Source organism: Sitophilus oryzae, unplaced genomic scaffold, assembly GCF_002938485.1.
Source record: "Sitophilus oryzae breed Bouriz unplaced genomic scaffold, Soryzae_2.0 scaffold_535_pilon_pilon, whole genome shotgun sequence".
In the NCBI taxonomy this organism is placed as follows: Eukaryota; Metazoa; Arthropoda; class Insecta; order Coleoptera; family Curculionidae; genus Sitophilus; species Sitophilus oryzae.
In genome coordinates, this window is record NW_022147124.1 from 224,491 (window position 1) to 235,227 (window position 10,737).

Consider the following 10,737-nt stretch of genomic DNA (forward strand, 5'->3'; position numbering starts at 1 on the left):
AAAATGTGACATCGAATTTGATAATAACACAATCACATTTTTGCTGGTATTTTAATTGAAGCTTCCCCTGGGCCGTATTATAAATTGTAGTATTTTGAAGGTAGTTTCTTGCAAATAACTTTTAAATGACTATTCCAAACGAAACGAAATTCTAGACAAAAGTACAACTTTAACGCCTCTTCAAAAAAGTCTAATACAACTTTTTCATAAAATTATGGAGGGGACAATATTTGACCTTTTCAAAATTTACATGTTTTTTCCTATGTCCCGTATTCCGATGCACACGGTATACGGAAAGGAGAGTAGTCGAAATATAAACAATACATCAGCGTCAAAACAATACAATACATCAACGTCGGCGTCGGGTTGGGACTTCTGATTCCACAATCAGTTGTTTTAATAAATTAAGATCCTTAATTCTTAATTCCGAATCAGAAGACTTTTTGAGCTTAATCGCAAGACAATTTTGTTTCTACGGTTGTACACCTACAAAACACTGAACCACAGGCCTCCCTGATTTTATTCTACTTTAATTACCTACTCTAAAATAATTTCAGTTTCAATTTCTCGTTCAGCCAAGCTGCTAAAGCTAAATTTTGGCTTTAATATAGAAATAAATACTTGACAGATAGTCGTTAATTTGAGCGGCACGTTTTGAAAAGGGCAAAGCCCGCGTGAACCTTAAGAACAATCACGGTGCGAATATTTCCTTTCATCTAATTGCCCTAAGTTGCCGGGATATAAGTGGCCAAATTAAAAGTTGGACCTGTATGATATCGTAAAGCTCCGCTTAATTCGTCGTGCATGTTAATTGAATTAAAACCGCTTTGGGATATGGCGAACAAATTAGCGAAAGGCAGGGTCGGATTGGGCTCAATTGTTATATGTTGGAAACCGTTGACTGGTGATTTTTTTGTAATTTTAATTTATTGAATTGATTTTTTCTCACCTTAAGCTCTATGCTTGTTTAAAAAAAATAATATGCTCTATTTTATAAAGCATTCCTTAATCCTTAATAGGAAATAGACCCATAGATATAGGTACATAATAAAACTCACCTTCAAATCTTTCACTAATATTTTGAGACCAACAGCATTCTTTGATTTTACTTTCTATTCCATCACCCATCATTTATTTAGAAGAACTAGAAATTCCACGTACCCCGAGCTACCTTCTGTTACCTCTGCCATTACTCTCACTAATACTCACAACTAAAGATTATTGCATGTGTGTTGGAAACAGCAAATGTCTTTTATAAATTCCAAGACGTAAATAAATCGTCCAAGTTTGATCACTGTTAAACACCTCGCACTAAAAGGATGACAATGATGTAGATATTACGCGGCGAGGCTGAATACACTATGAAGTTTCATCCAAGGTATAAACGAAATTCTTGTATTAAGAATTACATTTCATTGGAATTAACAAACAACCGTTTTAAACCAAAACTAATTATATTTTCAAATTGAGTAAATCATTATTTAATATTAAGAGTCCATAATTTTATTTCAAAATTAAGTTAATATTAAAATAAAAATTGCCTGCTTTAATAGAAAGTAATACGATTTTTAAATGGAAACTTATAATTTCATCAAACTAAAATTGTTAAGTTAACTTGCATTTAAATTTACGAACATTTTTAAATGTATCATTTTTGCTTAAAATGATAATATGCACTCTAAATTTCTACCATTTCTTAAAGAAAAACGGTTTACCAAAGTTCTTAAAAATAAAGGAAATATAGTATTTTTATTTAACTCTTGAGAGCTGTAACTCCTTTGGGAAGCACTTTAGGGGGGCATTATTGCCGCGTCCTTTTCTAATTCGAAGTTCAATAAAACACAAAGTTTACTTAATGTGGATGAGTTGCATAGAGGCCACTAGCTTTTAATTTTAACAGCCGGGTGGTCGGGGTTCAAAGATCTTAATAAAAGGGCGCCACGAGATTATACTCAATGAACTCGGAATAAAAGATGTTACTATTAAGTAGACTTCAACACTAATCTCGAACTGTTGAGTGTAACTACCATGAACTCCAAATATTACTATAATTACTTGAATTTAAGTGACTCTAACTTAACTATGAGACCAGACTGCAAATAATACTACTAAAAATATTTAAGCAATTTATTGAAATATCAAAAAGGTTAAATGTATAAAGAGAATGATGTAAATGTATGTGAAATGAAGTAAAGTTTAAATCGATAAGAATAAATGAAAAATTAAAATGGTCTAAGCTATACTAAATCTAAGACGTCATCCCACTTAACTTAAACTAAGTATGTTCTAAGGGCGGAATACAAATAACTAATCTAAACCTTACTAATATCTAAACAGTCTTACTCTACTCGATGTGATATACTGTTACGGTTTAAAATTTCACCGTAACTTATTTTACTTATTTTGCTTATTTTTAGGAATAAAACTAAACTTACTTGAATAACTTGAATAATAACGTTTAATTAGCTTACTTCTTAACTGTACATATAACTTCTAATAATATCTTATCTATTAAATCTCTTCACCACAACAATTTCTTGGGATGGAGTTGTCTCCGATAACTGTAATATAAAACCTCATTAATAAAATATCAATTTGTCTGTTTAAAACCTACCTTTCTTTCTACAGTGGTTACTAATTCTTTATTTAGACTTATGCTTGTGTTAGGATAATTTTCTTGGCATATTTCTTCGGAGGATTCTTGAACATAGACTTGATGTGATTATCTTTTGTCTGTTTTCAACGCAACAAGTGGGAATGTTGGGTCTGCTATATACTAGGGGTTAAAGATTTTTTATTATGTATATTTCCTGTGTGTAATCAATTGATTTTACCTGATTATAGTTGATTTTTCCCTAAATTTCATCTTGTTTATATTACGATTTACAGATTGACGTTTCAATTGTTGTCAGCTGATCGTTTGACACCGACGTTGAAGTTTGACAGATGAGTCTTTGTAAATTAGGTTTTCGATCTTTTTAAACGGTTTTATATATGATCGGAAAATGTATTAATAATTTTCCGAAGATATTATGTTCATATAGGGATTATTATAATTTTATTATGATGTAATAAAATGTTTCACTCAATCCGTATGCATTAAATAAAATTTTACATCAAATTTTATTTTGGGTCTTTTGTTTTACTGGTTGCCAGTGTTGGATTTTGTGTTGGTATCTTGGAGTCCAGCGTCTTTTGCGGATTTTGCAAACACGCGTCCTTTTTCGACTTTGAACCATCTTGGTGAAAGCAAGGGAAGCCTTCTGATCTCTGCCGAACATAAAAGAAATTCTAGTGAAATTTTGGCTGGTCGCCGTTCCATATTGGGATTGTTCAGTAGAATTACGGTCTTGGAATTCATTGAGGGTCGAGAAGACCGATTGGCAAGAAATTGAGCTTGGCCTGGTAGTTGGAATTCTGGGGAAACCTTGAAAAGGGATATCTTTGTTGGTTGGGTAAGAGACATTCTTAGGTGTAAGGTTCTCTTCTACAACTATTTATTTTAGAGGACAGGAGTTGTAGATGGGTGCGTGGACGTACTGGGATGAGTACGAGGACAGTTAAGGAACCCTTTTCCATGGAGTAACATGCGTTGAGACGCCATCTTGTCTTGGAAGGTCCGCATGGTGGAAAGGTATTTTACTATGTCCAAACTAGAACGTGTCACTAAAATAGATCACATTTTAGGGTTCTTGTTCCTTGGCTCTTAGTGATGATTATGGTTTAGTTTAAGATTTTTATCAATTTTTTTTGTACTGGATTTGGTACTGAAACTAATGTCCTTGTGACGTGAATGCCACTGTGACGAGGAATGCCACTGTGACGAGGAATGCCACTGTGACACTGAAGACCAGCAATCTGGATTTTCTCATGGACTGACTGGAACGATCACTGGATGACAGATAAGACTTTAATCATCTCTTATTTTATTGCGTTTATGATTGATTAAAATTTATTACATTAAATATACGATCGTATGTGAACTTGGTATACCAGGGGATTTTTACATTTAAATTTCATTTTATTCTTTATAGACATTTAATCATAATCACAAACACGCATCAGGGTTGTTCACAGTTTAGTCACAACAATATTTTGTGATACTATTCATGATTTAATTTATTTTACGGATAGTCCATTTTACTAGGATATATATATATTTCATTATTTCGTATTTAAATATTTGTTACATTTTATGATAGATCTTGGTAATTTGTTTTAACTTTAAATTTAATATTTATTAAACGAATCCAGTACATTTTGGACTTTTCAATCAGTACACTTTTTCCATACACCTCCCTTTGGATATCTCTTGTTCTGTGCAAATATATTTTACTTAATTATTTACTGAGCTAGCTGGAACCTATTTGTAACGGAACCTGGTGAATCTGAGTTCTCATTATACACTTTTTCACCCAAGGTGGCGTTATAAACTTTGGCGCACAAACGTGTCAGGGCCTGGTGGAAAAATTGTATTGATTTTAAATAAATGATTGAAAATTTTAAATCTTTAGTGAATTTTGAAATTTGATTAAGTGGAAGTGTCAGATTTAAATTATTATTGAATTAATTCAGTCACAGTCGCAGATAGTGTCATTGGTTATTTATTTTTAAATTGGTGGTAACTACTTTAATATTATTTTGTGTGAAACTGATTGACTATTAAAATGCCTTTCAAACTAGACGTAGACAGATTGCATAAAGATGAACTTATTTGGGAACTTCGATCTCGAGGTATAGCCGAGTCTGATAATGTGGATGCTCTTAGGAAAAGTCTTCGTAGCGCTTTAAGTCTTGAAAAAGATGCTTCTTTTAACCAACCTATTCCTTTTGAGGGAGATGCTTCTGAGGAGTTAAATATTTGTCAGACTAAGCTGAATGATATTACGGAATTTTTAACGACATTCTCTGGTTCTGTAGGGCAGGTTAGACGGGTCGAGACAAAGATATGTCATACGTATAATAGATTAGAACGAATTACTTCTGATGATCCAGATCTTATGTGCAAGCGTGCCGTGCTTCGTAAGGGTTTGATGGAAATGATTTCTGTATATAATAGTAAAAACTTAGCCTTAAAACCTGTACAACAAAATGTACTTACAGATTTACGCCTTCAAGACATACCACCTAGTACTTCTGGAAATACAGAAACGCATTCTCCACCACCTGTTACGTCGTCACCGCGTGTTCCACCGATACCTAATAATGATTTAAATTTAAATAATAGCTTTAACGTTAATTCTTCTTTTACGGTACCTGTTTATAAGTGGCAAATTAAATTTTCGGGCTTACCTACTGAAAGTTTTAATTCATTTTTAGAAGAGGTAGAGGAACATTGCATTAGTAGAAATGTTAATAAAGCAAATTTGTTTAGCTCAGCTAGAGATCTTTTCGCAGGCGATGCATTGAGAATGTACAACTGGTTTAAGAGATATGCGAGTGATTGGGATAGTTTGATTAAGTTGATGAAGGAAGAGTATGTTCCATCCGCAGATAAACTATGGCAACAAATTCTTTCGCGTACTCAGGGTGCTTCCGAGTCGATAGGTCTATATGTAGCTATTATGACGAGTTTATTTGATAGAATGCCTACACATGTGTCAGATAGTTTGCGTATGCAAGTTTTGCGTCGAAATATTTTGCCATTCTTCCAGGAACGATTAGCATTAACAGAAATTAGATCACCTTTCGAACTTATTGAACTATGTCGTAAAATCGAGGAAATTCGTGAATCTGTAGATAATTTTAAGCCGCCTAATTTGTCGTCACTTTCTTTAGAACCTGATTTAGCTTACAAGGGTAGTCCGAGACAAAGCCGTCCAACTGTCAATGAAATTCAAATTAGAGAACAAACTTGTTGGAGATGTAAAACTCCGGGGCATTTTGCGAAAGATTGTCCGAAAAGGAAACACGATTTTCGTTGTTTTGGATGTGGTAAAGAGGGTTTCACAAAGAATTCGTGTCCTAATTGCAATCCAAATAGGAATTCTCGAAGTCGTAATGAGCCTAGTACATCTGAATCATCTCGAAACAACCAAAACACACGAACTTCTGGTTCGGGAAACGCTACGCAGAGACGGTAGTTGATCGGCCCACCGCCTCTTTTGTTGACAGTCCGGTCAAAGATTTTAAAGGTAAAGTTGTTCTTGATTACATTTTAGCTCAAGTCGGCGAAGGTGAATGTCCGTATGCTAAAGTTGAAATTTTAGGTTTATCTTTTTATGGTTTATTAGACAGTGGTGCTAATAAAGTATTTATGAATTTAGAGGGATACGAAATGATTAAGAATTTAGGCATTAAATTAAATCAATCTGCAAATTTACTTTGTCGTGTCGCTGATGATAGTCAATGTCAATGTTTAGGGGTAGTTACAATTCCACTTAGGTTACGTAATGTAGTTAAAATTATGGACGTATATATATTTCCGGGATTAAGACATAAGTTAGTTTTAGGAATAGATTTTTGGATTAGAATGGGAATAGTTCCAGATGTTAGGAAAGGAGAATGGTATTTCTCTGATGTAGATCTAAATACACCAGTTTTAAATTCTATCGAGTCACAAACTGACTTAGGGACAAATGACTTAGAGACAATTATTTTGCAGCAAAATTGGCTGGGAAATTTTGTGGTCCTTACAAAGTTCGTAAGAAAGTTGGATATTGTGTTTATGAACTTCAGGATGACCGTGGTGTATCGATTGGGAATTGGCACGTAAAAGATTTGAAACCAGATCCAGGTTAGATTTTAGGATGTATATATATTTTTCATTGAGTTGGTAGTAACTCGCTGTTTTTAAAGAAATTTCGTTTCTTTAAAAAAAAGGAAGAAAAGGTGGGGTGTTACGGTTTAAAATTTCACCGTAACTTATTTTACTTATTTTGCTTATTTTTAGGAATAAAACTAAACTTACTTGAATAACTTGAATAATAACGTTTAATTAGCTTACTTCTTAACTGTACATATAACTTCTAATAATATCTTATCTATTAAATCTCTTCACCACAACAATTTCTTGGGATGGAGTTGTCTCCGATAACTGTAATATAAAACCTCATTAATAAAATATCAATTTGTCTGTTTAAAACCTACCTTTCTTTCTACAGTGGTTACTAATTCTTTATTTAGACTTATGCTTGTGTTAGGATAATTTTCTTGGCATATTTCTTCGGAGGATTCTTGAACATAGACTTGATGTGATTATCTTTTGTCTGTTTTCAACGCAACAAGTGGGAATGTTGGGTCTGCTATATACTAGGGGTTAAAGATTTTTATTATGTATATTTCCTGTGTGTAATCAATTGATTTTACCTGATTATAGTTGATTTTTCCCTAAATTTCATCTTGTTTATATTACGATTTACAGATTGACGTTTCAATTGTTGTCAGCTGATCGTTTGACACCGACGTTGAAGTTTGACAGATGAGTCTTTGTAAATTAGGTTTTCGATCTTTTTAAACGGTTTTATATATGATCGGAAAATGTATTAATAATTTTCCGAAGATATTATGTTCATATAGGGATTATTATAATTTTATTATGATGTAATAAAATGTTTCACTCAATCCGTATGCATTAAATAAAAATTTTACATCAAATTTTATTTTAGGTCTTTTGTTTTACTGGTTGCCAGTGTTGGATTTTGTGTTGGTATCTTGGAGTCCAGCGTCTTTTGCGGATTTTGCAAACACGCGTCCTTTTTCGACTTTGAACCATCTTGGTGAAAGCAAGGGAAGCCTTCTGATCTCTGCCGAACATAAAAGAAATTCTAGTGAAATTTTGGCTGGTCGCCGTTCCATATTGGGATTGTTCAGTAGAATTACGGTCTTGGAATTCATTGAGGGTCGAGAAGACAGATTGGCAAGAAATTGAGCTTGGCCTGTGTAGTTGGAATTCTGGGGAAACCTTGAAAAGGGATATCTTTGTTGGTTGGGTAAGAGACATTCTTAGGTGTAAGGTTCTCTTCTACAACTATTTATTTTAGAGGACAGGAGTTGTAGATGGGTGCGTGGACGTACTGGGATGAGTACGAGGACAGTTAAGGAACCCTTTTCCATGGAGTAACATGCGTTGAGACGCCATCTTGTCTTGGAAGGTCCGCATGGTGGAAAGGTATTTTACTATGTCCAAACTAGAACGTGTCACTAAAATAGATCACATTTTAGGGTTCTTGTTCCTTGGCTCTTAGTGATGATTATGGTTTAGTTTAAGATTTTTATCAATTTTTTTTTGTACTGGATTTGGTACTGAAACTAATGTCCTTGTGACGTGAATGCCACTGTGACGAGGAATGCCACTGTGACGAGGAATGCCACTGTGACACTGAAGACCAGCAATCTGGATTTTCTCATGGACTGACTGGAACGATCACTGGATGACAGATAAGACTTTAATAATCTCTTATTTTATTGCGTTTATGATTGATTAAAATTTATTACATTAAATATACGATCGTATGTGAACTTGGTATACCAGGGGATTTTTTACATTTAAATTTCATTTTATTCTTCATAGACATTTAATCATAATCACAAACACGCATCAGGGTTGTTCACAGTTTAGTCACAACAATATTTTGTGATACTATTCATGATTTAATTTATTTTACGGATAGTCCATTTTACTAGGATATATATATATTTCATTATTTCGTATTTAAATATTTGTTACATTTTATGATAGATCTTGGTAATTTGTTTTAACTTTAAATTTAATATTTATTAAACGAATCCAGTACATTTTAGACTTTTCAATCAGTACACTTTTTCCATACACCTCCCTTTTGATATCTCTTGTTCTGTGCATATATATTTTACTTAATTATTTACTGAGCTAGCTGGAACCTATTTGTAACGGAGCCTGGTGAATCTGAGTTCTCATTATAAACTTTTTCACCCAAGGTGGCGTTATAATACTTGAAAACTTCTCGGGCTGAGCTACAGCGTATAGCTACAGGGTTGCTACGGCGGTGTACAACAGCTCGGTATCACTGGAGCCCACAATTGACAGCAGACTTGCAGAGTAAAGGCAAGTTGTTGAGGTTTCAATCGGTGAACATAAAAACCCTAAATAATATTGGTTGTCTTAGAAAAGAGCGTCAATTATAGAACAAGGACTAGCACAACGTGTAGGTGTCAATAAAGGTAATAAAGAAGGACTAATTAAATCTGAACTTTACCTCAACGAGGGTTTACGATGTCCAACGGGTAACTCTACACACGGGCAACAGGAACGGATGGAATTCTGGACTGTTCTGTGCTACGGTCTGGATCGGTCTTCTTGCTCTACAATTACGAACAACCAAATAAGACGTAAGAAAGATAACACTCAACTAATCTTTCTACACTACGTGGGCGTGGAAAAGTCGAAAACCGGTCAACAATACGAACAAAAATCAGTTGAGCATTGACTTAGAAAAGGCAGAAGAATTATAGCATACCTTGGAACTCTCGGGAACTTCTTGGGCACGTGGAATCGGAATATCGGTCGGAAAATTTGGCTATTTTAATCCCATTGCGGAAATTGGTCGGCGGTCCATACAAATCAACAAAATCCAACCACGTCTCTGGCCAAATGTGCTTCGGAAGTCCTTCGAAAAATCCTTCTCTAGGAAGACCTGTTAACTACCAACAGGGAATGCTTCACGAAACGGCAGCCAGTTCTTCACGACGATACCCGGTCGGTGGATACACAAGAAGTGATGCAATGATTCGATTTCCTTCACAAAATCAGATTTCAACCGGAAGTCTCCCTCCAGGATATAGATAGAGAACTATATATGTCGAATAGTCCAACTCGCGAAAAGGCATAAATAAAAAACAATGTTCTAGAATATTTTCCACAGCCATATTTCATATCCGGTCAATGAACGAACTTAACTCAGAAATTCCCACAATTAAATGAACGAATTGCACACTGCGAGCCACATCAAAAATAAACAATTTAACTACGAAATTTTATCTGGTAATTATAAGATTTCAATAACCAAAACAAAGAATAAATAAATCCAAAAACATCTGATTTGATCTGACAGTGACAAGTGACGGACAGGTGATATCAAAGATAAAGAGAGCTCGACAAAAAGCCTACTACTGCTGGTGTGCCCGGTCCAGTGACAATGTTCTGTGGCAGTATAATATCGCGGTGTATATCGGGTTGCACAATCGTAAAATTTTAAATAAAATAATATTTAACAATAAAATTATAGTAAACATGATGCAAAAATAATAGTTATTTGCGATAATTTATGAGCTAGCACACAGAGGTCGTAGCGAGGAAATTTGACTGTTACATTATGTTTATAGGAACTTTTTGATTTATTTGTATCTGTAAAATCACTCACCGAAGTTAGATAAACTATTTTTTGACACACTGTATATATTTTTAACTTATTTAACATTGAATTTTAAGAAATTAGTTAGGAAAAATCAAAAAACATTTATTTTACTTATAATCAATCACTAATCCAAAACAATCGTTGAGGTCCAGATCTGTGCTGAAAAATAATCAGAATGCCGCGCTGCAGAAGAATGTAACCTTATTAATATCGCGTATCCGTCTTAAGGGTACAAATTTCAATTTTAAAGCTCATTATGATGCACTGTAAGTCACCGGTGCTCACTGTTCATATACTTTTATTTTCATAACCGGCCAGAGGCCCCTAATTGTCTCATTAATTTCCTAATTGACTTTTTAAATATTTTATCTTTTGCTCTTTCTTGGTTTGTATAGTCTCTATG

At 34.1% G+C, this 10,737-nt stretch overlaps 2 long non-coding RNA genes across 2 annotated transcripts; both read left to right on the plus strand.

Annotated features, from left to right (window-relative positions):
* Window positions 1-3,408: 3,408 nt before the first annotated feature.
* LOC115886938 lies at window positions 3,409-3,672 on the plus strand. Its single transcript, XR_004050968.1, has 2 exons — window positions 3,409-3,455; window positions 3,507-3,672. It is a non-coding gene; the product is annotated as an uncharacterized LOC115886938 (long non-coding RNA).
* Window positions 3,673-7,612: 3,940 nt separating this feature from the next.
* LOC115886915 lies at window positions 7,613-8,148 on the plus strand. Its single transcript, XR_004050962.1, has 2 exons — window positions 7,613-7,931; window positions 7,983-8,148. It is a non-coding gene; the product is annotated as an uncharacterized LOC115886915 (long non-coding RNA).
* Window positions 8,149-10,737: the final 2,589 nt, after the last annotated feature.